Source organism: Argiope bruennichi, chromosome 3 (assembly GCF_947563725.1).
Source record: "Argiope bruennichi chromosome 3, qqArgBrue1.1, whole genome shotgun sequence".
Taxonomy (NCBI): domain Eukaryota; kingdom Metazoa; phylum Arthropoda; class Arachnida; order Araneae; family Araneidae; genus Argiope; species Argiope bruennichi.
This window is the reverse complement of record NC_079153.1, coordinates 32158888-32181110: the sequence shown is the minus strand read 5'-3', so window position 1 is coordinate 32181110 and position 22223 is coordinate 32158888. Positions and strand designations below refer to the sequence as shown.

The following is a 22223-nucleotide window of genomic DNA, read 5'->3' as shown; positions in this document are numbered from 1 at the left end:
GGATGCTGAGATTGCCTAAACGTGTTAGCGTGGCCGAGCGGTCTAAGGTGCTGGTTTAAGGCACCAGTCTCTTCGGAGGCGTGGGTTCGAATCCGACCGCTGCCATTCCTCTCTTTTGCTTAAGAGAGGCTTGAAAGACGGCTTTCCGTAGGTAGTGAAATCGAACTAAAGCAAAATGGATTTATCTACATAAAATGTGAGTTGGTTGCACTTTTCCTCATGTATCATTTTTTAAAGAAATCAGTTTTTATGAGATGATCTGATGCAGAATTAAACTTTTATGGTATATTTGGATGCTGAGATTGCCTAAACGTGGTAGCGTGACCGAGCGGTCTAAGGCGCTGGTTTAAGGCACCAGTCTCTTCGGAGGCGTGGGTTCGAATCCCACCGCTCCCATTCCTCTCTTTTCCTTAAGAGAGGCATGAAAGACGACTTTCCGTAGGTCGGGAAAACGAACTAAAGAAACGTGGACCCATCTACATAAAATGTGATTTGGTTGCACTTTTCCTCATGTATCTTTTTTTTAAGAAATCAGTTTTTATGAGATTTTCTAATGCAGAATTGAACTTTTATGGTATATTTGGATGCTGAGATTGCCTAAACGTGGTAGCGTGCCCGAGCGGTCTAAGGCGCTGGTTTAAGGCACCAGTCTCTTCGGAGGCGTGGGTTCGAATCCCTGAGCTGCGATTCCTCTCTTTTGCTTAAGAGAGGCTTGAAAGACGGCTTTCCGTAGGTAGTGAAAACGAACTAAAGCAAAATGGATTTATCTACATAAAATGTGAGTTGGTTGCACTTTTCCTCATGAATCATTTTTTTAAGAAATCAGTTTTTATGAGATGTTCTAATGCAGAATTAAACTTTTATGGTATATTTGGATGCTGAGATTGCCTAAACGTGGTAGCGTGGCCGAGCGGTCTAAGGCGCTGGTTTAAGGCACCAGTCTCTTCGGAGGAGTGAGTTCGAATCCCACCGCTTCCATTCCTCTCTTTTGCTTAAGAGAGGCTTGAAAGACGGCTTTCCATAGGTAGTGAAAACGAACTAAAGCAAAATGGATTTATCTACATAAAATGTGAGTTAGTTGCACTTTTCCTCATGTATCATTTTTTTAAGAAATCAGTTTTTATGAGATGTTCTAATGCAGAATTAAACTTTTATGGTATATTTGGATGCTGAGATTGCCTAAACGTGGTAGCGTGGCCGAGCGGTCTAAGGCGCTGGTTTAAGGCACCAGTCTCTTCGGAGGCGTGGGTTCGAATCCCACCGCTGCCATTCCTCTCTTTTGCTTAAGAGAGGCTTGAAAGACGGCTTTCCGTAGGTAGTGAAAACGAACTAAAGCAAAATGGATTTATCTACATAAAATGTGAGTTGGTTGCACTTTTCCTCATGTATCATTTTTTAAAGAAATCAGTTTTTATGAGATGATCTAATGCAGAATTAAACTTTTATGGTATATTTGGATGCTGAGATTGCCTAAACGTGGTAGCGTGGCCGAGCGGTCTAAGGCGCTGGTTTAAGGCACCAGTCTCGTCGGAGGCGTGGGTTCGAATCCCACCGCTCCCATTCCTCTCTTTTCCTTAAGAGAGGCATGAAAGACGACTTTCCGTAGGTAGGGAAAACGAACTAAAGAAACGTGGACCCATCTACATAAAATGTGAGTTGGTTGCACTTTTCCTCATGTATCTTTTTTTTAAGAAATCAGTTTTTATGCGATGTTCTAATGCAGAATTGAACTTTTATGGTATATTTGGATGCTGAGATTGCCTAAACGTGGTAGCGTGGCCGAGCGGTCTAAGGCGCTGGTTTAAGGCACCAGTCTCTTCGAAAGCGTGGGTTCGAATCCCACCGCTGCCATTCCTCTCTTTTGCTTAAGAGAGGCTTGAAAGACGGCTTTCCGTAGGTAGTGAAAACGAACTAAAGAAACGTGGACCCATCTACATAAAATGTGAGTTGGTTGAACTTTTACTCATGTATCTTTTTTTTAAGAAATCAGTTTTTATGAGATGTTCTAATGCAGAATTGAACTTTTATGGTATATTTGGATGCTGAGATTGCCTAAGCGTGGTAGCGTGCCCTAGCGGTCTAAGACGCTGGTTTAAGGCACCAGTCTCTTCGGAGGCGTGGGTTCGAATCCCTCCGCTGCGATTCCTCTCTTTTGCTTAAGAGAGGCTTGAAAGACGGCTTTCCGTAGGTAGTGAAAACGAACTAAAGCAAAATGGATTTATCTACATAAAATGTGAGTTGGTTGCACTTTTCCTCATGTATCATTTTTTTAAGAAATCAGTTTTTATGCGATATTCTAATGCAGAATTGAACTTTTATGGTATATTTAGATGCTGAGATTGCCTAAACGTGGTAGCGTGGCCGAGCGGTCTAAGACGCTGATTTAAGGCACCAGTCTGTTCGGAGGCGTGGGTTCGAATCCCACCGCTGCCATTCCTCTCTTTTGTTTAAGAGAGGCTTGAAAGACGGCTTTCCCGTAGGTAGTGAAAACGAACTAAAGCAAAATGGATTTATCTACATAAAATGTGAGTTGGTTGCACTTTTCCTCATGTATCATTTTTTTAAGAAATCAGTTTTTATGAGATGTTCTAATGCAGAATTAAACTTTTATGGTATATTTGGATGCTGAGATTGCCTAAACGTGGTAGCGTGGCCGAGCGGTCTAAGGCGCTGGTTTAAGGCACCAGTCTCTTCGGAGGCGTGGGTTCGAATCCCACCGCTGCCATTCCTCTCTTTTGCTTAAGAGAGGCTTGAAAGACGGCTTTCCGTAGGTAGTGAAAACGAACTAAAGCAAAATGGATTTATCTACATAAAATGTGAGTTGGTTGCACTTTTCCTCATGTATTCTTTTTTAAAGAAATCAGTTTTTATGAGATGATCTAATGCAGAATTAAACTTTTATGGTATATTTGGTTGCTGAGAATGCCTAAACGTGGTAGCGTGGCCGAGCGGTCTAAGGCGCTGGTTTAAGGCACCAGTCTCTTCGGAGGCGTGGGTTCGAATCCCACCGCTGCCATTCCTCTCTTTTGCTTAAGAGAGGCTTGAAAGACGGCTTTCCGTAGGTAGTGAGAACGAACTAAAGCAAAATGGATTTATCTACATAAAATGTGAGTTGGTTGCACTTTTCCTCATGTATCATTTTTTAAAGAAATCAGTTTTTATGAGATGATCTAATGCAGAATTAAACTTTTATGGTATATTTGGATGCTGAGATTTCCTAAACGTGGTAGCGTGGCCGAGCGGTCTAAGGCGCTGGTTTAAGGCACCAGTCTCTTCGGAGGCGTGGGTTCGAATCCCACCGCTCCCATTCCTCTCTTTTCCTTAAGAGAGGCATGAAAGACGACTCTCCGTAGGTAGGGAAAACGAACTAAAGAAACGTGGACCCATCTACATAAAATGTGAGTTGGTTGCACTTTTCCTCATGTATCTTTTTTTTAAGAAATCAGTTTTTATGAGATGTTCTAATGCAGAATTGAACTTTTATGGTATATTTGGATGCTGAGATTGCCTAAACGTGGTAGCGTGCCCGAGCGGTCTAAGACGCTGGTTTAAGGCACCAGTCTCTTCGGAGGCGTGGGTTCGAATCCCTCCGCTGCGATTCCTCTCTTTTGCTTAAGAGAGGCTTGAAAGACGGCTTTCCGTAGGTAGTGAAAACAAACTAAAGCAAAATGGATTTATCTACATAAAATGTGAGTTGGTTGCACTTTTCCTCATGTATCATTTTTTTAAGAAATCAGTTTTTATGCGATGTTCTAATGCAGAATTGAACTTTTATGGTATATTTGGATGCTGAGATTGCCTAAACGTGGTAGCGTGGCCGAGCGGTCTAAGGCGCTGGTTTAAGGCACCAGTCTCTTCGGAGGCGTGGGTTCGAATCCCACCGCTGCCATTCCTCTCTTTTGCTTAAGAGAGGCTTGAAAGACGGCTTTCCGTAGGTAGTGAAAACGAACTAAAGCAAAATGGATTTATCTACATAAAATGTGAGTTGGTTGCACTTTTCCTCATGTATCATTTTTTTAAGAAATCAGATTTTATGAGATGTTCTAAAGCAGAATTAAACTTTTATGGTATATTTGGATGCTGAGATTGCCTAAACGTGTTAGCGTGGCCGTACGGTCTAAGGTGCTGGTTTAAGGCACCAGTCTCTTCGGAGGCGTGGGTTCGAATCCCACCGCTGCCATTCCTCTCTTTTGCTTAAGAGAGGCTTGAAAGACGGCTTTCCGTAGGTAGTGAAAACGAACTAAAGCAAAATGGATTTATCTACATAAAATGTGAGTTGGTTGCACTTTTCCTCATGTATCATTTTTTAAAGAAATCAGTTTTTATGAGATGATCTAATGCAGAATTAAACTTTTATGGTATATTTGGATGCTGAGATTGCCTAAACGTGGTAGCGCGGCCGAGCGGTCTAAGGCGCTGGTTTAAGGCACCAGTCTCTTCGTAGGCGTGGGTTCGAATCCCACCGCTCCCATTCCTCTCTTTTCCTTAAGAGAGGCATGAAAGACGACTTTCCGTAGGTAGGGAAAACGAACTAAAGAAACGTGGACCCATCTACATAAAATGTGAGTTTGTTGCACTTTTCCTCATGTATCTTTTTTTTAAGAAATCAGTTTTTATGAGATGTTCTAATGCAGAATTGAACTTTTATGGTATATTTGGATGCTGAGATTGCCTAAACGTGGTAGCGTGCCCGAGCGGTCTAAGGCGCTGGTTTAAGGCACCATTCTCTTCGGAGGCGTGGGTTCGAATCCCTCCGCTGCGATTCCTCTCTTTTGCTTAAGAGAGGCTTGAAAGACGGCTTTCCGTAGGTAGTGAAAACGAACTAAAGCAAAATGGATTTATCTACATAAAATGTGAGTTGGTTGCACTTTTCCTCATGTATCATTTTTTTAAGAAATCAGTTTTTATGCGATGTTCTAATGCAGAATTGAACTTTTATGGTATATTTGGATGCTGAGATTGCCTAAACGTGGTAGCGTGGCCGAGCGGTCTAAGGCGCTGGTTTAAGGCACCCGTCTGTTCGGAGGCGTGGGTTCGAATGCCACCGCTGCCATTCTTCTCTTTTGTTTAAGAGAGGCTTGAAAGACGGCTTTCTCGTAGGTAGAGAAAACGAACTAAAGCAAAATGGATTTATCTACATAAAATGTGAGTTGGTTCCACTTTTCCTCATGTATCATTTTTTTAAGAAATCAGTTTTTATGAGATGTTCTAATGCAGAATTAAATTTTTATGGTATATTTGGATGCTGAGATTGCCTAAACGTGGTAGCGTGGCCGTGTGGTCTAAGGCGCTGGTTTAAGGCACCAGTCTCTTCGGAGGCGTGGGTTCGAATCCCACCGCTGCCATTCCTCTCTTTTGCCTAAGAGAGGCTTGAAAGACGGCTTTCCATAGGTAGTGAAAACGAACTAAAGCAAAATGGATTTATCTACATAAAATGTGAGTTGGTTGCACTTTTCCTCATGTATCATTTTTTTAAGAAATCAGTTTTTATGAGATGTTCTAATGCAGAATTAAACTTTTATGGTATATTTGGATGCTGAGATTGCCTAAACGTGGTAGCGTGGCCGCGCGGTCTAAGGCGCTGGTTTAAGGCACCAGTCTCTTCGGAGGCGTGGGTTCGAATCCCACCGCTCCCATTCCTCTCTTTTCCTTAAGAGAGGCATGAAAGACGACTTTCCGTAGGTAGGGAAAACGAACTAAAGAAACGTGGACCCATCTACATAAAATGTGAGTTGGTTGCACTTTTCCTCATGTATCTTTTTTTTAAGAAATCAGTTTTTATGAGATGTTCTAATGCAGAATTGAACTTTTATGGTATATTTGGATGCTGAGATTGCCTAAACGTGGTAGCGTGCCCGAGCGGTCTAAGGCGCTGGTTTAAGGCACCAGTCTCTTCGGAGGCGTGGGTTCGAATCCCTCCGCTGCGATTCCTCTCTTTTGCTTAAGAGAGGCTTGAAAGACGGCTTTCCGTAGGTAGTGAAAACGAACTAAAGCAAAATGGATTTATCTACATAAAATGTCAGTTGGTTGCACTTTTCCTCATGTATCATTTTTTTAAGAAATCAGTTTTTATGCGATGTTCTAATGCAGAATTGAACTTTTATGGTATATTTGGATGCTGAGATTGCCTAAACGTGGTAGCGTGGCCGAGCGGTGTAAGGCGCTGGTTTAAGGCACCAGTCTGTTCGGAGGCGTGGGTTCGAATCCCACCGCTGCCATTCCTCTCTTTTGTTTAAGAGAGGCTTGAAAGACGGCTTTCCCGTAGGTAGAGAAAACGAACTAAAGAAAAATGGATTTATCTACATAAAATGTGAGTTGGTTGCACTTTTCCTCATGTATCATTTTTTAAAGAAATCAGTTTTTATGAGATGATCTAATGCAGAATTAAACTTTTATGGTATATTTGGATGCTGAGATTGCCTAAACGTGGTAGCGTGGCCGAGCGGTCTAAGGCGCTGGTTTAAGGCACCAGTCTCTTCGGAGGCGTGGGTTCGAATCCCACCGCTCCCATTCCTCTATTTTCCTTAAGAGAGGCATGAAAGACGACTCTCCGTAGGTAGGGAAAACGAACTAAAGAAACGTGGACCCATCTACATAAAATGTGAGTTGGTTGCACTTTTCCTCATGTATCTTTTTTTTAAGAAATCAGTTTTTATGAGATGTTCTAATGCAGAATTGAACTTTTATGGTATATTTGGATGCTGATATTGCCTAAACGTGGTAGCGTGCCCGAGCGGTCTAAGACGCTGGTTTAAGGCACCAGTCTCTTCGGAGGCGTGGGTTCGAATCCCTCCGCTGCGATTCCTCTCTTTTGCTTAAGAGAGGCTTGAAAGACGGCTTTCCGTAGGTAGTGAAAACGAACTAAAGCAAAATGGATTTATCTACATAAAATGTGAGTTGGTTGCACTTTTCCTCATGTATCATTTTTTTAAGAAATCAGTTTTTATGCGATGTTCTAATGCAGAATTGAACTTTTATGGTATATTTGGATGCTGAGATTGCCTAAACGTGGTAGCGTGGCCGAGCGGTCTAAGGCGCTGGTTTAAGGCACCCGTCTGTTCGGAGGCGTGGGTTCGAATGCCACCGCTGCCATTCTTCTCTTTTGTTTAAGAGAGGCTTGAAAGACGGCTTTCCCGTAGGTAGAGAAAACGAACTAAAGCAAAATGGATTTATCTACATAAAATGTGAGTTGGTTCCACTTTTCCTCATGTATCATTTTTTTAAGAAATCAGTTTTTATGAGATGTTCTAATGCAGAATTAAATTTTTATGGTATATTTTTATGCTGAGATTGCCTAAACGTGGTAGCGTGGCCGAGTGGTCTAAGGCGCTGGTTTAAGGCGCCAGTCTCTTCGGAGGCGTGGGTTCGAATCCCACCGCTGCCATTCCTCTCTTTTGCCTAAGAGAGGCTTGAAAGACGGCTTTCCATAGGTAGTGAAAACGAACTAAAGCAAAATGGATTTATCTACATAAAATGTGAGTTGGTTGCACTTTTCCTCATGTATCATTTTTTTAAGAAATCAGTTTTTATGAGATGTTCTAATGCAGAATTAAATTTTTATGGTATATTTTTATGCTGAGATTGCCTAAACGTGGTAGCGTGGCCGAGTGGTCTAAGGCGCTGGTTTAAGGCACCAGTCTCTTCGGAGGCGTGGGTTCGAATCCCACCGCTCCCATTCCTCTCTTTTCCTTAAGAGAGGCATGAAAGACGACTTTCCGTAGGTAGGGAAAACGAACTAAAGAAACGTGGACCCATCTACATAAAATGTGAGTTGGTTGCACTTTTCCTCATGTATCTTTTTTTTAAGAAATCAGTTTTTATGAGATGTTCTAATGCAGAATTGAACTTTTATGGTATATTTGGATGCTGAGATTGCCTAAACGTGGTAGCGTGCCCGAGCGGTCTAAGGCGCTGGTTTAAGGCACCAGTCTCTTCGGAGGCGTGGGTTCGAATCCCTCCGCTGCGATTCCTCTCTTTTGCTTAAGAGAGGCTTGAAAGACGGCTTTCCGTAGGTAGTGAAAACGAACTAAAGCAAAATGGATTTATCTACATAAAATGTGAGTTGGTTGCACTTTTCCTCATGTATCATTTTTTTAAGAAATCAGTTTTTATGCGATGTTCTAATGCAGAATTGAACTTTTATGGTATATTTGGATGCTGAGATTGCCTAAACGTGGTAGCGTGGCCGAGCGGTGTAAGGCGTTGGTTTATGGCACCAGTCTGTTCGGAGGCGTGGGTTCGAATCCCACCGCTGCCATTCCTCTCTTTTGTTTAAGAGAGGCTTGAAAGACGGCTTTCCCGTAGGTAGAGAAAACGAACTAAAGAAAAATGGATTTATCTACATAAAATGTGAGTTGGTTGCACTTTTCCTCATGTATCATTTTTTTAAGAAATCAGTTTTTATGAGATGTTCTAATGCAGAATTAAACTTTTATGGTATATTTGGATGCTGAGATTGCCTAAACGTGGTAGCGTGGCCGAGCGGTCTAAGGCGCTGGTTTAAGGCACCAGTCTTTTCGGAGGCGTGGGTTCGAATCCCACCGCTGCCATTCCTCTCTTTTGCCTAAGAGAGGCTTGAAAGACGGCTTTCCATAGGTAGTGAAAACGAACTAAAGCAAAATGGATTTATCTACATAAAATGTGAGTTGGTTGCACTTTTCCTCATGTATCATTTTTTTAAGAAATCAGTATTTATGAGATGTTCTAATGCAGAATTAAACTTTTATGGTATATTTGGATGCTGAGATTGCCTAAACGTGGTAGCGTGGCCGCGCGGTCTAAGGCGCTGGTTTAAGGCACCAGTCTCTTCGGAGGCGTGGGTTCGAATCCCACCGCTCCCATTCCTCTCTTTTCCTTAAGAGAGGCATGAAAGACGACTTTCCGTAGGTAGGGAAAACGAACTAAAGAAACGTGGACCCATCTACATAAAATGTGAGTTGGTTGCACTTTTCCTCATGTATCTTTTTTTTAAGAAATCAGTTTTTATGAGATGTTCTAATGCAGAATTGAACTTTTATGGTATATTTGGATGCTGAGATTGCCTAAACGTGGTAGCGTGGCCGAGCGGTCTAAGGCGCTGGTTTAAGGCACCAGTCTCTTCGGAGGCGTGGGTTCGAATCCCACCGCTGCCATTCCTCTCTTTTGCTTAAGAGAGGCTTGAAAGACGGCTTTCCGTAGGTAGTGAAAACGAACTAAAGCAAAATGGATTTATCTACATAAAACGTGAGTTGGTTGCACTTTTCCTCATGTATCATTTTTTTAAGGAATCAGTTTTTATGAGATGTTCTAAAGCAGAATTAAACTTTTATGGTATATTTGGATGCTGAGATTGCCTAAACGTGTTAGCGTGGCCGAGCGGTCTAAGGTGCTGGTTTAAGGCACCAGTCTCTTCGGAGGCGTGGGTTCGAATCCCACCGCTGCCATTCCTCTCTTTTGCTTAAGAGAGGCTTGAAAGACGGCTTTCCGTAGGTAGTGAAAACGAACTAAAGCAAAATGGATTTATCTACATAAAATGTGAGTTGGTTGCACTTTTCCTCATGTATCATTTTTTAAAGAAATCAGTTTTTATGAGATGATCTAACGCAGAATTAAACTTTTATGGTATATTTGGATGCTGAGATTGCCTAAACGTGGTAGCGTGGCCGAGCGGTCTAAGGCGCTGGTTTAAGGCACCAGTCTCTTCGGAGGCGTGGGTTCGAATCCCACCGCTCCCATTCCTCTCTTTTCCTTAAGAGAGGCATGAAAGACGACTTTCCGTAGGTAGGGAAAACGAACTAAAGAAACGTGGACCTATCTACATAAAATGTGAGTTGGTGGCACTTTTCCTCATGTATCTTTTTTTTAAGAAATCAGTTTTTATGAGATGTTCTAATGCAGAATTGAACTTTTATGGTATATTTGGATGCTGAGATTGCCTAAACGTGGTAGCGTGGCCGAGCGGTCTTAGGCGCTGGTTTAAGGCACCAGTCTCTTCGGAGGCGTGGGTTCGAATCCCACCGCTGCCATTCCTCTCTTTTCCTTAAGAGAGGCATGAAAGACGACTTTCCGTAGGTAGGGAAAACGAACTAAAGAAACGTGGACCCATCTACATAAAATGCGAGTTGGTTGCACTTTTCCTCATGTATCTTTTTTTTAAGAAATCAGTTTTTATGAGATGTTCTAATGCAGAATTGAACTTTTATGGTATATTTGGATGCTGAGATTGCCTAAACGTGGTAGCGTGGCCGAGCGGTCTAAGGCGCTCGTTTTAGGCACCAGTCGGTTCGAATCCCACCGCTGCCATTCCTCTCTTTTCTTTAAGAGAGGCATGAAAGACGACTTTCCGCAGGCAGGGAAAACGAACTAAAGAAACGTTGATCCATCTACATAAAATGTGAGTTGCTTGCATTTTTCCTCATGTATCATTTTTTCAAGAAATCAGTTTTTATGAGATGTTCTAATGCAGAATTAAACTTTTATGGTATATTTCGATGCTGAGATTGCCTAAACGTGGTAGCGCGGCCGAGCGGTCTAAGGCGCTGGTTTAAGGCACCAGTCTCTTCGGAGGCGTGGGTTCGAATCCCACCGCTGCCATTCCTCTTTTTTGCTTAAGAGATTCTTGAAAGACGGCTTTCCGTAGGTAGTGAAAACGAACTAAAGCAAAATGGATTTATCTACATAAAATGTGAGTTGGTTGCACTTTTCCTCATGTATCATTTTTTTAAGAAATCAGTTTTTATGCGATGTTCTAATGCAGAATTGAACTTTTATGGTATATTTGGATGCTGAGATTGCCTAAATGTGGTAGCGTGGCCGAGCGGTCTAAGGCGCTGGTTTAAGGCACCAGTCTGTTCGGAGGCGTGGGTTCGAATCCCACCGCTGCCATTCCTCTCTTTTGTTTAAGAGAGGCTTGAAAGACGGCTTTCCCGTAGGTAGTGAAAACGAACTAAAGCAAAATGGATTTATCTACATAAAATGTGAGTTGGTTGCACTTTTCCTCATGTATCATTTTTTTAAGAAATCAGTTTTTATGAGATGTTCTAATGCAGAATTAAACTTTTATGGTATATTTGGATGCTGAGATTGCCAATTGTGGTAGAGTGGCCGAGCGGTCTAAGGCGCTGGTTTAAGGCACCAGTCTCTTCGGAGGCGTGGGTTCGAATCCCACCGCTGCCATTCCTCTCTTTTGCTTAAGAGAGGCTTGAAAGACGGCTTTCCATAGGTAGAGAAAACGAACTAAAGCAAAATGGATTTATCTACATAAAATGTGAGTTGGTTGCACTTTTCCTCATGTATCATTTTTTTAAGAAATCAGTTTTTATGAGATGTTCTAATGCAGAATTAAACTTTTATGGTATATTTGGATGCTGAGATTGCCTAAACTTGGTAGCGTGGCCGAGCGGTCTAAGGCGCTGGTTTAAGGTACCAGTCTCTTCGGAGGCGTGGGTTCGAATCCCACCGCTGCCATTCCTCTCTTTTGCTTAAGAGAGGCTTGAAAGACGGCTTTCCGTAGGTAGTGAAAACGAACTAAAGCGAAATGGATTTATCTACATAAAATGTGAGTTGGTTGCACTTTTCCTCATGTATCATTTTTTTAATAAATCAGTTTTTATGAGATGATCTAATGCAGAATTGAACTTTTATGGTATATTTGGATGCTGAGATTGCCTAAACGTGGTAGCGTGGCCGAGCGGTTTAAGGCGCCAGTCTCTTCGGAGGCGTGGGTTCGAATCCCACCGCTGCCATTCCTCTCTTTTGCTTAAGAGAGGCTTGAAAGACGGCTTTCCATAGGTAGTGAAAACGAACTAAAGCGAAATGGATTTATCTACAAAAAATGTGAGTTGGTTGCACTTTTCCTCATGTATCTTTTTTTTAAGAAATCAGTTTTTATGCGATGTTCTAATGCAGAATTGAACTTTTATGGTATATTTGGATGCTGAGATTGCCTAAACGTGGTAGCGTGGCCGAGCGGACTTAGGCGCTGGTTTAAGGCACCAGTCTCTTCGGAGGCGTGGGTTCGAATCCCACCGCTCCCATTCCTCTCTTTTCCTTAAGAGAGGCATGAAAGACGACTTTCCGTAGGTAGTGAAAACGAACTAAAGCAAAATGGATTTATCTACATAAAATGTGAGTTGGTTGCACTTTTCATCATGTATCATTTTTTTAAGAAATCAGTTTTTATGCGATGTTCTAATGCAGAATTGAACTTTTATGGTATATTTGGATGCTGAGATTGCCTAAACGTGGTAGCGTGGCCGAGCGGTCTAAGGCGCTGGTTTAAGGCGCCAGTCTCTTCGGAGGCGTGCGTTCGAATCCCACCGCTGCCATTCCTCTCTTTTGCTTAAGAGAGGCTTGAAAGACGGCTTTCCATAGGTAGTGAAAACGAACTAAAGCAAAATGGATTTATCTACATAAAATGTGAGATGGTTGCACTTTTCCTCATGTATCATTTTTTTAAGAAATCAGTTTTTATGAGATGTTCTAATGCAGAATTAAACTTTTATGGTATATTTGGATGCTGAGATTGCCTAAACGTGGTAGCGTGGCCGAGCGGTCTAAGGCGCTGGTTTAAGGCGCCAGTCTCTTCGGAGGCGTGGGTTCGAATCCCACCGCTGCCATTCCTCTCTTTTGCTTAAGAGAGGCTTTAAAGACGGCTTTCCATAGGTAGTGAAAAAGAACTAAAGCAAAATGGATTTATCTACATAACATGCGAGTTGGTTGCACTTTTCCTCATGTATCATTTTTTTAAGAAATCAGTTTTTATGAGATGTTCTAATGCAGAATTAAACTTTTATGGTATATTTGGATGCTGAGATTGCCTAAACGTGGTAGCGTGGCCGAGCGGTCTAAGGCGCTGGTATAAGGCACCAGTCTCTTCGGAGGCGTGGGTTCGAATCCCACCGCTCCCATTCCTCTCTTTTCCTTAAGAGAGGCATGAAAGACGACTTTCCGTAGGTAGGAAAAACGAACTAAAGAAATGTGGACCCATCTACATAAAATGTGAGTTGGTAGCACTTTTCCTCATGTATCTTTTTTTTAAGAAATCAGTTTTTATGCGATGTTCTAATGCAGAATTGAACTTTTATGGTATATTTGGATGCTGAGATTGCCTAAACGTGGTAGCGTGGCCGAGCGGTCTTAGGCGCTGGTTTAAGGCACCAGTCTCTTCGGAGGCGTGGGTTCGAATCCCACCGCTCCCATTCCTCTCTTTTCCTTAAGAGAGGCATGAAAGACGACTTTCCGTAGGTATGGAAAACGAACTAAAGAAACGTGGACCCATCTACATAAAATGTGAGTTGGTTGCACTTTTCCTCATGTATCTTTTTTTTAAGAAATCAGTTTTTATGCGATGTTCTAATGCAGAATTGAACTTTTATGGTATATTTGGATGCTGAGATTGCCGAAACGTGGTAGCGTGCCCGAGCGGTCTAAGGCGCTGGTTTAAGGCACCAGTCTCTTCGGAGGCGTGGGTTCGAATCCCACCGCTGCGATTCCTCTCTTTTACTTAAGAGAGGCTTAAAAGACGGCTTTCCGTAGGTAGTGAAAACGAACTAAAGCAAAATGGATTTATCTACATGAAATGTGGGTTGGTTGCACTTTTCCTCATGTATCATTTTTTTAAGAAATCAGTTTTTATGCGATGTTCTAATGCAGAATTGAACTTTTATGGTATATTTGGATGCTGAGATTGCCTAAACGTGGTAGCGTGGCCGAGCGGTCTAAGGCGCTGGTTTAAGGCACCGGTCTCTTCGGAGGCGTGGGTTCGAATCCCACCGCTCCCATTCCTCTCTTTTCCTTAAGAGAGGCATGAAAGACGACTTTCCGTAGGTAGGGAAAACGAACTAAAGAAACGTGGACCCATCCACATAAAATTTGAGTTGGTTGCACTATTCCTCATGTATCTTTTTTTTAAGAAATCAGTTTTTATGACATGATCTAATGCAGAATTGAACTTTTATAGTATATTTGGATGCTGAGATTGCCTAAACGTGGTAGCGTGGCCGAGCGGTCTAAGGCGCTGGTTTAAGGCACCAGTCTCTTCGGAGGCGTGGGTTCGAATCCCACCGCTGCCATTCCTCTCTTTTGCTTAAGAGAGGCTAGAAAGACGGCTTTCCGTAGGTAGTGAAAACGAACTAAAGCAAAATGGATTTATCTACATAAAATGTGAGTTGGTTGCACTTTTCCTCATGTATCATTTTTTAAAGAAATCAGTTTTTATGAGATGATCTAATACAGAATTAAACTTTTATGGTATATTTGGATGCTGAGATTGCCTAAACGTGGTAGCGTGGCCGAGCGATCTAAGGCGCTGGTTTAAGGCACCAGTCTCTTCGGAGGCGTGGGTTCGAATCCCACCGCTGCCATTCCTCTCTTTTGCTTAAGAGAGGCTTGAAAGACGGCTTTCCGTAGGTAGTGAAAACGAACTAAAGCAAAATGGATTTATCTACATAAAATGTGAGTTGGTTGCACTTTTCCTCATGTATCATTTTTTAAAGAAATCAGTTTTTATGAGATGATCTAATGCAGAATTGAACTTTTATGGTATATTTGGATGCTGAGATTGCCTAAAGGTGGTAGCGTGGCCGAGCGGTCTAAGGCGCTGGTTGAAGGCACCAGTCTCTTCGGAGGCGTGGGTTCGAATCCCACCGCTCCCATTCCTCTCTTTTCCTTAAGAGAGGCATGAAAGACGACTTTCCGTAGGTAGGGAAAACGAACTAAAGAAACGTGGACCCATCCACATAAAATTTGAGTTGGTTGCACTATTCCTCATGTATCTTTTTTTTAAGAAATCAGTTTTTATGACATGATCTAATGCAGAATTGAACTTTTATAGTATATTTGGATGCTGAGATTGCCTAAACGTGGTAGCGTGGCCGAGCGGTCTAAGGCGCTGGTTTAAGGCACCAGTCTCTTCGGAGGCGTGGGTTCGAATCCCACCGCTGCCATTCCTCTCTTTTGCTTAAGAGAGGCTAGAAAGACGGCTTTCCGTAGGTAGTGAAAACGAACTAAAGCAAAATGGATTTATCTACATAAAATGTGAGTTGGTTGCACTTTTCCTCATGTATCATTTTTTAAAGAAATCAGTTTTTATGAGATGATCTAATACAGAATTAAACTTTTATGGTATATTTGGATGCTGAGATTGCCTAAACGTGGTAGCGTGGCCGAGCGATCTAAGGCGCTGGTTTAAGGCACCAGTCTCTTCGGAGGCGTGGGTTCGAATCCCACCGCTGCCATTCCTCTCTTTTGCTTAAGAGAGGCTTGAAAGACGGCTTTCCGTAGGTAGTGAAAACGAACTAAAGCAAAATGGATTTATCTACATAAAATGTGAGTTGGTTGCACTTTTCCTCATGTATCATTTTTTAAAGAAATCAGTTTTTATGAGATGATCTAATGCAGAATTGAACTTTTATGGTATATTTGGATGCTGAGATTGCCTAAAGGTGGTAGCGTGGCCGAGCGGTCTAAGGCGCTGGTTGAAGGCACCAGTCTCTTCGGAGGCGTGGGTTCGAATCCCACCGCTCCCATTCCTCTCTTTTCCTTAAGAGAGGCATGAAAGACGACTTTCCGTAGGTAGGGAAAACGAACTAAAGAAACGTGGACCCATCTACATAAAATGTGAGTTGGTTGCACTTTTCCTCATGTATCTTTTTTTGAAGAAATCAGTTTTTATGCGATGTTCTAATGCAGAATTGAACTTTTATGGTATATTTGGATGCTGAGATTGCCTAAACGTGGTAGCGTGCCCGAGCGGTCTAAGGCGCTGGTTTAAGGCACCAGTCTCTTCGGAGGCGTGGGTTCGAATCCCACCGCTGCCATTCCTCTCTTTTGCTTAAGAGAGGCTTGAAAGACGGCTTTCCGTAGGTAGTGAAAACGAACTAAAGCAAAATGGATTTATCTACATAAAATGTGAGTTGGTTGCACTTTTCCTCATGTATCATTTTTTTAAGAAATCAGTTTTTATGCGATGTTCTAATGCAGAATTGAACTTTTATGGTATATTTGGATGCTGAGATTGCCTAAACGTGGTAGCGTGCCCGAGCGGTCTAAGGCGCTGGTTTAAGGCACCAGTCTCTTCGGAGGCGTGGGTTCGAATCCCACCGCTGCCATTCCTCTCTTTTGCTTAAGAGAGGCTTGAAAGACGGCTTTCCGTAGGTAGTGAAAACGAACTAAAGAAACGTGGACCCATCCACATAAAATTTGAGTTGGTTGCACTATTCCTCATGTATCTTTTTTTTAAGAAATCAGTTTTTATGACATGATCTAATGCAGAATTGAACTTTTATAGTATATTTGGATGCTGAGATTGCCTAAACGTGGTAGCGTGGCCGAGCGGTCTAAGGCGCTGGTTTAAGGCACCAGTCTCTTCGGAGGCGTGGGTTCGAATCCCACCGCTGCCATTCCTCTCTTTTGCTTAAGAGAGGCTTGAAAGACGGCTTTCCGTAGGTAGTGAAAACGAACTAAAGCAAAATGGATTTATCTACATAAAATTTGAGTTGGTTGCACTTTTCCTCATGTATCATTTTTTAAAGAAATCAGTTTTTATGACATGATCTAATACAGAATTAAACTTTTATGGTATATTTGGATGCTGAGATTGCCTAAACGTGGTAGCGTGGCCGAGCGATCTAAGGCGCTGGTTTAAGGCACCAGTCTCTTCGGAGGCGTGGGTTCGAATCCCACCGCTGCCATTCCTCTCTTTTGCTTAAGAGAGGCTTGAAAGACGGCTTTCCGTAGGTAGTGAAAACGAACTAAAGCAAAATGGATTTATCTACATAAAATGTGAGTTGGTTGCACTTTTCCTCATGTATCATTTTTTAAAGAAATCAGTTTTTATGAGATGATCTAATGCAGAATTGAACTTTTATGGTATATTTGGATGCTGAGATTGCCTAAAGGTGGTAGCGTGGCCGAGCGGTCTAAGGCGCTGGTTGAAGGCACCAGTCTCTTCGGAGGCGTGGGTTCGAATCCCACCGCTCCCATTCCTCTCTTTTCCTTAAGAGAGGCATGAAAGACGACTTTCCGTAGGTAGGGAAAACGAACTAAAGAAACGTGGACCCATCTACATAAAATGTGAGTTGGTTGCACTTTTCCTCATGTATCTTTTTTTGAAGAAATCAGTTTTTATGCGATGTTCTAATGCAGAATTGAACTTTTATGGTATATTTTGATGCTGAGATTGCCTAAACGTGGTAGCGTGCCCGAGCGGTCTAAGGCGCTGGTTTAAGACACCAGTCTCTTCGGAGGCGTGGGTTCGAATCCCACCGCTGCGATTCCTCTCTTTTGCTTAAGAGAGGCTTGAAAGACGGCTTTCCGTAGGTAGTGAAAACGAACTAAAGCAAAATGGATTTATCTACATAAAATGTGAGTTGGTTGCACTTTTCCTCATGTATCATTTTTTTAAGAAATCAGTTTTTATGCGATGTTCTAATGCAGAATTGAACTTTTATGGTATATTTGGATGCTGAGATTGCCTAAACGTGGTAGCGTGGCCGAGCGGTCTAAGGCGCTGGTTTAAGGCACCAGTCTCTTCGGAGGCGTGGGTTCGAATCCCACCGCTGCGATTCCTCTCTTTTGTTTAAGAGAGGCTTGAAAGACGGCTTTCCGTAGGTAGTGAAAACGAACTAAAGCAAAATGGATTTATCTACATAAAATATGAGTTGGTTGCACTTTTCCTCATGTATCATTTTTTTAAGAAATCAGTTTTTATGCGATGTTCTATTGCAGAATTGAACTTTTATGGTATATTTGGATGCTGAGATTGCCTAAACGTGGCAGCGTGGCCGAGCGGTCTAAGGCGCTGGTTTAAGGCACCAGTCTCTTCGCAGGCGTGGGTTCGAATCCCACCGCTGCCATTCCTCTCTTTTGCTTAAGAGAGGCTTGAAAGACGGCTTTCCGTAGGTAGTGAAAACGAACTAAAGCAAAATGGATTTATCTACATAAAATGTGAGTTGGTTGCACTTTTCCTCATGTATCATTTTTTAAAGAAATCAGTTTTTATGAGATGATCTAATGCAGAATTGAACTTTTATGGTATATTTGGATGCTGAGATTGCCTAAAGGTGGTAGCGTGGCCGAGCGGTCTAAGGCGCTGGTTGAAGGCACCAGTCTCTTCGGAGGCGTGGGTTCGAATCCCACCGCTCCCATTCCTCTCTTTTCCTTAAGAGAGGCATGAAAGACGACTTTCCGTAGGTAGGGAAAACGAACTAAAGAAACGTGGACCCATCTACATAAAATGTGAGTTGGTTGCACTTTTCCTCATGTATCTTTTTTTGAAGAAATCAGTTTTTATGCGATGTTCTAATGCAGAATTGAACTTTTATGGTATATTTGGATGCTGAGATTGCCTAAACGTGGTAGCGTGCCCGAGCGGTCTAAGGCGCTGGTTTAAGGCACCAGTCTCTTCGGAGGCGTGGGTTCGAATCCCACCGCTCCCATTCCTCTCTTTTGCTTAAGAGAGGCTTGAAAGACGGCTTTCCGTAGGTAGTGAAAACGAACTAAAGCAAAATGGATTTATCTACATAAAATGTGAGTTGGTTGCACTTTTCCTCATGTATCATTTTTTTAAGAAATCAGTTTTTATGCGATGTTCTAATGCAGAATTGAACTTTTATGGTATATTTGGATGCTGAGATTGCCTAAACGTGGTAGCGTGGCCGAACGGTCTAAGGCGCTGGTTTAAGGCACCAGTCTCTTCGGAGGCGTGGGTTCGAATCCCACCGCTGCCATTCCTCTCTTTTGCTTAAGAGAGGCTTGAAAGACGGCTTTCCGTAGGTAGTGAAAACGAACTAAAGCAAAATGGATTTATCTACATAAAATGTGAGTTGGTTGCACTTTTCCTCATGTATCATTTTTTTAAGAAATCAGTTTTTATGAGATGTTCTAATGCAGAATTAAACTTTTATGGTATATTTGGATGCTGAGATTGCCTAAACGTGGTAGCGTGGCCGAGCGGTCTAAGGCGCTGGTTTAAGGCACCAGTCTCTTCGGAGGCGTGGGTTCGAATCCCACCGCTGCCATTCCTCTCTTTTGCTTAAGAGAGGCTTGAAAGACGGCTTTCCGTAGGTAGTGAAAACGAACTAAAGCAAAATGGATTTATCTACATAAAATGTGAGTTGGTTGCACTTTTCCTCATGTATCATTTTTTAAAGAAATCAGTTTTTATGAGATGATCTAATACAGAATTAAACTTTTATGGTATATTTGGATGCTGAGATTGCCTAAACGTGGTAGCGTGGCCGAGCGATCTAAGGCGCTGGTTTAAGGCACCAGTCTCTTCGGAGGCGTGGGTTCGAATCCCACCGCTGCCATTCCTCTCTTTTGCTTAAGAGAGGCTTGAAAGACGGCTTTCCGTAGGTAGTGAAAACGAACTAAAGCAAAATGGATTTATCTACATAAAATGTGAGTTGGTTGCACTTTTCCTCATGTATCATTTTTTTAAGAAATCAGTTTTTATGCGATGTTCTAATGCAGAATTGAACTTTTATGGTATATTTGGATGCTGAGATTGCCTAAACGTGGTAGCGTGGCCGAGCGGTCTAAGGCGCTGGTTTAAGGCACCAGTCTCTTCGCAGGCGTGGGTTCGAATCCCACCGCTGCCATTCCTCTCTTTTGCTTAAGAGAGGCTTGAAAGACGGCTTTCCGTAGGTAGTGAAAACGAACTAAAGCAAAATGGATTTATCTACATAAAATGTGAGTTGGTTGCACTTTTCCTCATGTATCATTTTTTAAAGAAATCAGTTTTTATGAGATGATCTAATGCAGAATTGAACTTTTATGGTATATTTGGATGCTGAGATTGCCTAAAGGTGGTAGCGTGGCCGAGCGGTCTAAGGCGCTGGTTGAAGGCACCAGTCTCTTCGGAGGCGTGGGTTCGAATCCCACCGCTCCCATTCCTCTCTTTTCCTTAAGAGAGGCATGAAAGACGACTTTCCGTAGGTAGGGAAAACGAACTAAAGAAACGTGGACCCATCTACATAAAATGTGAGTTGGTTGCACTTTTCCTCATGTATCTTTTTTTGAAGAAATCAGTTTTTATGCGATGTTCTAATGCAGAATTGAACTTTTATGGTATATTTGGATGCTGAGATTGCCTAAACGTGGTAGCGTGCCCGAGCGGTCTAAGGCGCTGGTTTAAGGCACCAGTCTCTTCGGAGGCGTGGGTTCGAATCCCACCGCTGCGATTCCTCTCTTTTGCTTAAGAGAGGCTTGAAAGACGGCTTTCCGTAGGTAGTGAAAACGAACTAAAGCAAAATGGATTTATCTACATAAAATGTGAGTTGGTTGCACTTTTCCTCATGTATCATTTTTTTAAGAAATCAGTTTTTATGCGATGTTCTAATGCAGAATTGAACTTTTATGGTATATTTGGATGCTGAGATTGCATAAACGTGGTAGCGTGGCCGAGCGGTCTAAGGCGCTGGTTTAAGGCACCAGTCTCTTCGGAGGCGTGGGTTCGAATCCCACCGCTGCGATTCCTCTCTTTTGCTTAAGAGAGGCTTGAAAGACGGCTTTCCGTAGGTAGTGAAAACGAACTAAAGCAAAATGGATTTATCTACATAAAATGTGAGTTGGTTGCACTTTTCCTCATGTATCATTTTTTTAAGAAATCAGTTTTTATGCGATGTTCTAATGCAGAATTGAACTTTTATGGTATATTTGGATGCTGAGATTGCCTAAACGTGGTAGCGTGGCCGAACGGTCTAAGGCGCTGGTTTAAGGCACCAGTCTCTTCGGAGGCGTGGGTTCGAATCCCACCGCTGCCATTCCTCTCTTTTGCTTAAGAGAGGCTTGAAAGACGGCTTTCCGTAGGTAGTGAAAACGAACTAAAGCAAAATGGATTTATCTACATAAAATGTGAGTTGGTTGCACTTTTCCTCATGTATCATTTTTTTAAGAAATCAGTTTTTATGAGATGTTCTAATGCAGAATTAAACTTTTATGGTATATTTGGATGCTGAGATTGCCTAAACGTGGTAGCGTGGCCGAGCGGTCTAAGGCGCTGGTTTAAGGCGCCAGTCTCTTCGGAGGCGTGCGTTCGAATCCCACCGCTGCCATTCCTCTCTTTTGCTTAAGAGAGGCTTGAAAGACGGCTTTCCATAGGTAGTGAAAACGAACTAAAGCAAAATGGATTTATCTACATAAAATGTGAGTTGGTTGCACTTTTCCTCATGTATCATTTTTTTAAGAAATCAGTTTTTATGAGATGTTCTAATGCAGAATTAAACTTTTATGGTATATTTGGATGCTGAGATTGCCTAAACGTGGTAGCGTGGCCGAGCGGTCTAAGGCGCTGGTTTAAGGCACCAGTCTCTTCGGAGGCGTGGGTTCGAATCCCACCGCTGCCATTCCTCTCTTTTGCTTAAGAGAGGCTTGAAAGACGGCTTTCCGTAGGTAGTGAAAACGAACTAAAGCAAAATGGATTTATCTACATAAAATGTGAGTTGGTTGCACTTTTCCTCATGTATCATTTTTTAAAGAAATCAGTTTTTATGAGATGATCTAATACAGAATTAAACTTTTATGGTATATTTGGATGCTGAGATTGCCTAAACGTGGTAGCGTGGCCGAGCGATCTAAGGCGCTGGTTTAAGGCACCAGTCTCTTCGGAGGCGTGGGTTCGAATCCCACCGCTCCCATTCCTCTCTTTTCCTTAAGAGAGGCATGAAAGACGACTTTCCGTAGGTAGGGAAAACGAACTAAAGAAACGTGGACCCATCTACATAAAATGTGAGTTGGTTGCGCTTTTCCTCATGTATCTTTTTTTGAAGAAATCAGTTTTTATGCGATGTTCTAATGCAGAATTGAACTTTTATGGTATATTTGGATGCTGAGATTGCCTAAACGTGGTAGCGTGCCCGAGCGGTCTAAGGCGCTGGTTTAAGGCACCAGTCTCTTCGGAGGCGTGGGTTCGAATCCCACCGCTGCGATTCCTCTCTTTTGCTTAAGAGAGGCTTGAAAGACGGCTTTCCGTAGGTAGTGAAAACGAACTAAAGCAAAATGGATTTATCTACATAAAATGTGAGTTGGTTGCACTTTTCCTCATGTATCATTTTTTTAAGAAATCAGTTTTTATGCGATGTTCTAATGCAGAATTGAACTTTTATGGTATATTTGGATGCTGAGATTGCCTAAACGTGGTAGCGTGGCCGAGCGGTCTAAGGCGCTGGTTTAAGGCACCAGTCTCTTCGCAGGCGTGGGTTCGAATCCCACCGCTGCCATTCCTCTCTTTTGCTTAAGAGAGG

The 22223-nt window shown here is 42.4% G+C and overlaps 58 non-coding genes across 58 annotated transcripts; all 58 read left to right on the top strand.

The window, feature by feature from the left end:
* The first annotated feature begins 314 nt into the window (after positions 1–314).
* On the top strand, positions 315–396 carry Trnal-aag (transfer RNA leucine (anticodon AAG)). The gene has a single exon. It is a non-coding gene; the product is annotated as a tRNA-Leu (tRNA).
* Positions 397–896: 500 nt separating this feature from the next.
* Trnal-aag (transfer RNA leucine (anticodon AAG)) lies at positions 897–978 on the top strand. Its single transcript has one exon. It is a non-coding gene; the product is annotated as a tRNA-Leu (tRNA).
* A 209-nt stretch (positions 979–1187) lies between these two features.
* On the top strand, positions 1188–1269 carry Trnal-aag (transfer RNA leucine (anticodon AAG)). The gene has a single exon. It is a non-coding gene; the product is annotated as a tRNA-Leu (tRNA).
* A 209-nt stretch (positions 1270–1478) lies between these two features.
* On the top strand, positions 1479–1560 carry Trnal-aag (transfer RNA leucine (anticodon AAG)). Its single transcript has one exon. It is a non-coding gene; the product is annotated as a tRNA-Leu (tRNA).
* Positions 1561–1769: 209 nt separating this feature from the next.
* On the top strand, positions 1770–1851 carry Trnal-aag (transfer RNA leucine (anticodon AAG)). Its single transcript has one exon. It is a non-coding gene; the product is annotated as a tRNA-Leu (tRNA).
* Positions 1852–2643: 792 nt separating this feature from the next.
* Positions 2644–2725, top strand: Trnal-aag (transfer RNA leucine (anticodon AAG)). Its single transcript has one exon. It is a non-coding gene; the product is annotated as a tRNA-Leu (tRNA).
* Positions 2726–2934: 209 nt separating this feature from the next.
* Trnal-aag (transfer RNA leucine (anticodon AAG)) lies at positions 2935–3016 on the top strand. Its single transcript has one exon. It is a non-coding gene; the product is annotated as a tRNA-Leu (tRNA).
* A 209-nt stretch (positions 3017–3225) lies between these two features.
* Trnal-aag (transfer RNA leucine (anticodon AAG)) lies at positions 3226–3307 on the top strand. The gene has a single exon. It is a non-coding gene; the product is annotated as a tRNA-Leu (tRNA).
* A 500-nt stretch (positions 3308–3807) lies between these two features.
* Positions 3808–3889, top strand: Trnal-aag (transfer RNA leucine (anticodon AAG)). Its single transcript has one exon. It is a non-coding gene; the product is annotated as a tRNA-Leu (tRNA).
* Positions 3890–5263: 1374 nt separating this feature from the next.
* Trnal-aag (transfer RNA leucine (anticodon AAG)) lies at positions 5264–5345 on the top strand. The gene has a single exon. It is a non-coding gene; the product is annotated as a tRNA-Leu (tRNA).
* Positions 5346–5554: 209 nt separating this feature from the next.
* On the top strand, positions 5555–5636 carry Trnal-aag (transfer RNA leucine (anticodon AAG)). Its single transcript has one exon. It is a non-coding gene; the product is annotated as a tRNA-Leu (tRNA).
* A 500-nt stretch (positions 5637–6136) lies between these two features.
* On the top strand, positions 6137–6218 carry Trnal-aag (transfer RNA leucine (anticodon AAG)). The gene has a single exon. It is a non-coding gene; the product is annotated as a tRNA-Leu (tRNA).
* Positions 6219–6428: 210 nt separating this feature from the next.
* Positions 6429–6510, top strand: Trnal-aag (transfer RNA leucine (anticodon AAG)). The gene has a single exon. It is a non-coding gene; the product is annotated as a tRNA-Leu (tRNA).
* A 792-nt stretch (positions 6511–7302) lies between these two features.
* Trnal-aag (transfer RNA leucine (anticodon AAG)) lies at positions 7303–7384 on the top strand. Its single transcript has one exon. It is a non-coding gene; the product is annotated as a tRNA-Leu (tRNA).
* A 209-nt stretch (positions 7385–7593) lies between these two features.
* Trnal-aag (transfer RNA leucine (anticodon AAG)) lies at positions 7594–7675 on the top strand. Its single transcript has one exon. It is a non-coding gene; the product is annotated as a tRNA-Leu (tRNA).
* Positions 7676–8175: 500 nt separating this feature from the next.
* On the top strand, positions 8176–8257 carry Trnah-aug (transfer RNA histidin (anticodon AUG)). The gene has a single exon. It is a non-coding gene; the product is annotated as a tRNA-His (tRNA).
* Positions 8258–8467: 210 nt separating this feature from the next.
* On the top strand, positions 8468–8549 carry Trnal-aag (transfer RNA leucine (anticodon AAG)). Its single transcript has one exon. It is a non-coding gene; the product is annotated as a tRNA-Leu (tRNA).
* A 209-nt stretch (positions 8550–8758) lies between these two features.
* Trnal-aag (transfer RNA leucine (anticodon AAG)) lies at positions 8759–8840 on the top strand. Its single transcript has one exon. It is a non-coding gene; the product is annotated as a tRNA-Leu (tRNA).
* A 209-nt stretch (positions 8841–9049) lies between these two features.
* Positions 9050–9131, top strand: Trnal-aag (transfer RNA leucine (anticodon AAG)). The gene has a single exon. It is a non-coding gene; the product is annotated as a tRNA-Leu (tRNA).
* Positions 9132–9340: 209 nt separating this feature from the next.
* Positions 9341–9422, top strand: Trnal-aag (transfer RNA leucine (anticodon AAG)). The gene has a single exon. It is a non-coding gene; the product is annotated as a tRNA-Leu (tRNA).
* A 209-nt stretch (positions 9423–9631) lies between these two features.
* On the top strand, positions 9632–9713 carry Trnal-aag (transfer RNA leucine (anticodon AAG)). The gene has a single exon. It is a non-coding gene; the product is annotated as a tRNA-Leu (tRNA).
* A 209-nt stretch (positions 9714–9922) lies between these two features.
* On the top strand, positions 9923–10004 carry Trnal-aag (transfer RNA leucine (anticodon AAG)). Its single transcript has one exon. It is a non-coding gene; the product is annotated as a tRNA-Leu (tRNA).
* A 486-nt stretch (positions 10005–10490) lies between these two features.
* Positions 10491–10572, top strand: Trnal-aag (transfer RNA leucine (anticodon AAG)). The gene has a single exon. It is a non-coding gene; the product is annotated as a tRNA-Leu (tRNA).
* Positions 10573–10781: 209 nt separating this feature from the next.
* On the top strand, positions 10782–10863 carry Trnal-aag (transfer RNA leucine (anticodon AAG)). Its single transcript has one exon. It is a non-coding gene; the product is annotated as a tRNA-Leu (tRNA).
* A 209-nt stretch (positions 10864–11072) lies between these two features.
* Positions 11073–11154, top strand: Trnal-aag (transfer RNA leucine (anticodon AAG)). Its single transcript has one exon. It is a non-coding gene; the product is annotated as a tRNA-Leu (tRNA).
* Positions 11155–11363: 209 nt separating this feature from the next.
* On the top strand, positions 11364–11445 carry Trnal-aag (transfer RNA leucine (anticodon AAG)). The gene has a single exon. It is a non-coding gene; the product is annotated as a tRNA-Leu (tRNA).
* A 487-nt stretch (positions 11446–11932) lies between these two features.
* On the top strand, positions 11933–12014 carry Trnal-aag (transfer RNA leucine (anticodon AAG)). Its single transcript has one exon. It is a non-coding gene; the product is annotated as a tRNA-Leu (tRNA).
* A 209-nt stretch (positions 12015–12223) lies between these two features.
* Positions 12224–12305, top strand: Trnal-aag (transfer RNA leucine (anticodon AAG)). The gene has a single exon. It is a non-coding gene; the product is annotated as a tRNA-Leu (tRNA).
* Positions 12306–12514: 209 nt separating this feature from the next.
* On the top strand, positions 12515–12596 carry Trnal-aag (transfer RNA leucine (anticodon AAG)). The gene has a single exon. It is a non-coding gene; the product is annotated as a tRNA-Leu (tRNA).
* A 209-nt stretch (positions 12597–12805) lies between these two features.
* Positions 12806–12887, top strand: Trnal-aag (transfer RNA leucine (anticodon AAG)). Its single transcript has one exon. It is a non-coding gene; the product is annotated as a tRNA-Leu (tRNA).
* Positions 12888–13096: 209 nt separating this feature from the next.
* Trnal-aag (transfer RNA leucine (anticodon AAG)) lies at positions 13097–13178 on the top strand. Its single transcript has one exon. It is a non-coding gene; the product is annotated as a tRNA-Leu (tRNA).
* Positions 13179–13678: 500 nt separating this feature from the next.
* On the top strand, positions 13679–13760 carry Trnal-aag (transfer RNA leucine (anticodon AAG)). Its single transcript has one exon. It is a non-coding gene; the product is annotated as a tRNA-Leu (tRNA).
* A 209-nt stretch (positions 13761–13969) lies between these two features.
* Positions 13970–14051, top strand: Trnal-aag (transfer RNA leucine (anticodon AAG)). The gene has a single exon. It is a non-coding gene; the product is annotated as a tRNA-Leu (tRNA).
* Positions 14052–14260: 209 nt separating this feature from the next.
* On the top strand, positions 14261–14342 carry Trnal-aag (transfer RNA leucine (anticodon AAG)). The gene has a single exon. It is a non-coding gene; the product is annotated as a tRNA-Leu (tRNA).
* Positions 14343–14551: 209 nt separating this feature from the next.
* On the top strand, positions 14552–14633 carry Trnal-aag (transfer RNA leucine (anticodon AAG)). Its single transcript has one exon. It is a non-coding gene; the product is annotated as a tRNA-Leu (tRNA).
* A 209-nt stretch (positions 14634–14842) lies between these two features.
* Trnal-aag (transfer RNA leucine (anticodon AAG)) lies at positions 14843–14924 on the top strand. The gene has a single exon. It is a non-coding gene; the product is annotated as a tRNA-Leu (tRNA).
* Positions 14925–15133: 209 nt separating this feature from the next.
* Positions 15134–15215, top strand: Trnal-aag (transfer RNA leucine (anticodon AAG)). Its single transcript has one exon. It is a non-coding gene; the product is annotated as a tRNA-Leu (tRNA).
* A 209-nt stretch (positions 15216–15424) lies between these two features.
* On the top strand, positions 15425–15506 carry Trnal-aag (transfer RNA leucine (anticodon AAG)). The gene has a single exon. It is a non-coding gene; the product is annotated as a tRNA-Leu (tRNA).
* Positions 15507–15715: 209 nt separating this feature from the next.
* On the top strand, positions 15716–15797 carry Trnal-aag (transfer RNA leucine (anticodon AAG)). Its single transcript has one exon. It is a non-coding gene; the product is annotated as a tRNA-Leu (tRNA).
* A 209-nt stretch (positions 15798–16006) lies between these two features.
* Trnal-aag (transfer RNA leucine (anticodon AAG)) lies at positions 16007–16088 on the top strand. The gene has a single exon. It is a non-coding gene; the product is annotated as a tRNA-Leu (tRNA).
* A 209-nt stretch (positions 16089–16297) lies between these two features.
* Trnal-aag (transfer RNA leucine (anticodon AAG)) lies at positions 16298–16379 on the top strand. Its single transcript has one exon. It is a non-coding gene; the product is annotated as a tRNA-Leu (tRNA).
* Positions 16380–16588: 209 nt separating this feature from the next.
* On the top strand, positions 16589–16670 carry Trnal-aag (transfer RNA leucine (anticodon AAG)). Its single transcript has one exon. It is a non-coding gene; the product is annotated as a tRNA-Leu (tRNA).
* A 209-nt stretch (positions 16671–16879) lies between these two features.
* On the top strand, positions 16880–16961 carry Trnal-aag (transfer RNA leucine (anticodon AAG)). The gene has a single exon. It is a non-coding gene; the product is annotated as a tRNA-Leu (tRNA).
* A 500-nt stretch (positions 16962–17461) lies between these two features.
* Trnal-aag (transfer RNA leucine (anticodon AAG)) lies at positions 17462–17543 on the top strand. The gene has a single exon. It is a non-coding gene; the product is annotated as a tRNA-Leu (tRNA).
* Positions 17544–17752: 209 nt separating this feature from the next.
* Trnal-aag (transfer RNA leucine (anticodon AAG)) lies at positions 17753–17834 on the top strand. The gene has a single exon. It is a non-coding gene; the product is annotated as a tRNA-Leu (tRNA).
* A 209-nt stretch (positions 17835–18043) lies between these two features.
* Trnal-aag (transfer RNA leucine (anticodon AAG)) lies at positions 18044–18125 on the top strand. The gene has a single exon. It is a non-coding gene; the product is annotated as a tRNA-Leu (tRNA).
* A 209-nt stretch (positions 18126–18334) lies between these two features.
* Positions 18335–18416, top strand: Trnal-aag (transfer RNA leucine (anticodon AAG)). The gene has a single exon. It is a non-coding gene; the product is annotated as a tRNA-Leu (tRNA).
* A 209-nt stretch (positions 18417–18625) lies between these two features.
* Trnal-aag (transfer RNA leucine (anticodon AAG)) lies at positions 18626–18707 on the top strand. Its single transcript has one exon. It is a non-coding gene; the product is annotated as a tRNA-Leu (tRNA).
* A 209-nt stretch (positions 18708–18916) lies between these two features.
* Trnal-aag (transfer RNA leucine (anticodon AAG)) lies at positions 18917–18998 on the top strand. The gene has a single exon. It is a non-coding gene; the product is annotated as a tRNA-Leu (tRNA).
* Positions 18999–19207: 209 nt separating this feature from the next.
* Trnal-aag (transfer RNA leucine (anticodon AAG)) lies at positions 19208–19289 on the top strand. Its single transcript has one exon. It is a non-coding gene; the product is annotated as a tRNA-Leu (tRNA).
* Positions 19290–19498: 209 nt separating this feature from the next.
* Trnal-aag (transfer RNA leucine (anticodon AAG)) lies at positions 19499–19580 on the top strand. The gene has a single exon. It is a non-coding gene; the product is annotated as a tRNA-Leu (tRNA).
* A 209-nt stretch (positions 19581–19789) lies between these two features.
* On the top strand, positions 19790–19871 carry Trnal-aag (transfer RNA leucine (anticodon AAG)). Its single transcript has one exon. It is a non-coding gene; the product is annotated as a tRNA-Leu (tRNA).
* Positions 19872–20371: 500 nt separating this feature from the next.
* On the top strand, positions 20372–20453 carry Trnal-aag (transfer RNA leucine (anticodon AAG)). Its single transcript has one exon. It is a non-coding gene; the product is annotated as a tRNA-Leu (tRNA).
* Positions 20454–20662: 209 nt separating this feature from the next.
* On the top strand, positions 20663–20744 carry Trnal-aag (transfer RNA leucine (anticodon AAG)). Its single transcript has one exon. It is a non-coding gene; the product is annotated as a tRNA-Leu (tRNA).
* A 209-nt stretch (positions 20745–20953) lies between these two features.
* On the top strand, positions 20954–21035 carry Trnal-aag (transfer RNA leucine (anticodon AAG)). The gene has a single exon. It is a non-coding gene; the product is annotated as a tRNA-Leu (tRNA).
* Positions 21036–21244: 209 nt separating this feature from the next.
* Trnal-aag (transfer RNA leucine (anticodon AAG)) lies at positions 21245–21326 on the top strand. The gene has a single exon. It is a non-coding gene; the product is annotated as a tRNA-Leu (tRNA).
* A 209-nt stretch (positions 21327–21535) lies between these two features.
* On the top strand, positions 21536–21617 carry Trnal-aag (transfer RNA leucine (anticodon AAG)). Its single transcript has one exon. It is a non-coding gene; the product is annotated as a tRNA-Leu (tRNA).
* Positions 21618–22117: 500 nt separating this feature from the next.
* On the top strand, positions 22118–22199 carry Trnal-aag (transfer RNA leucine (anticodon AAG)). The gene has a single exon. It is a non-coding gene; the product is annotated as a tRNA-Leu (tRNA).
* The last annotated feature ends 24 nt before the right edge of the window (positions 22200–22223 follow it).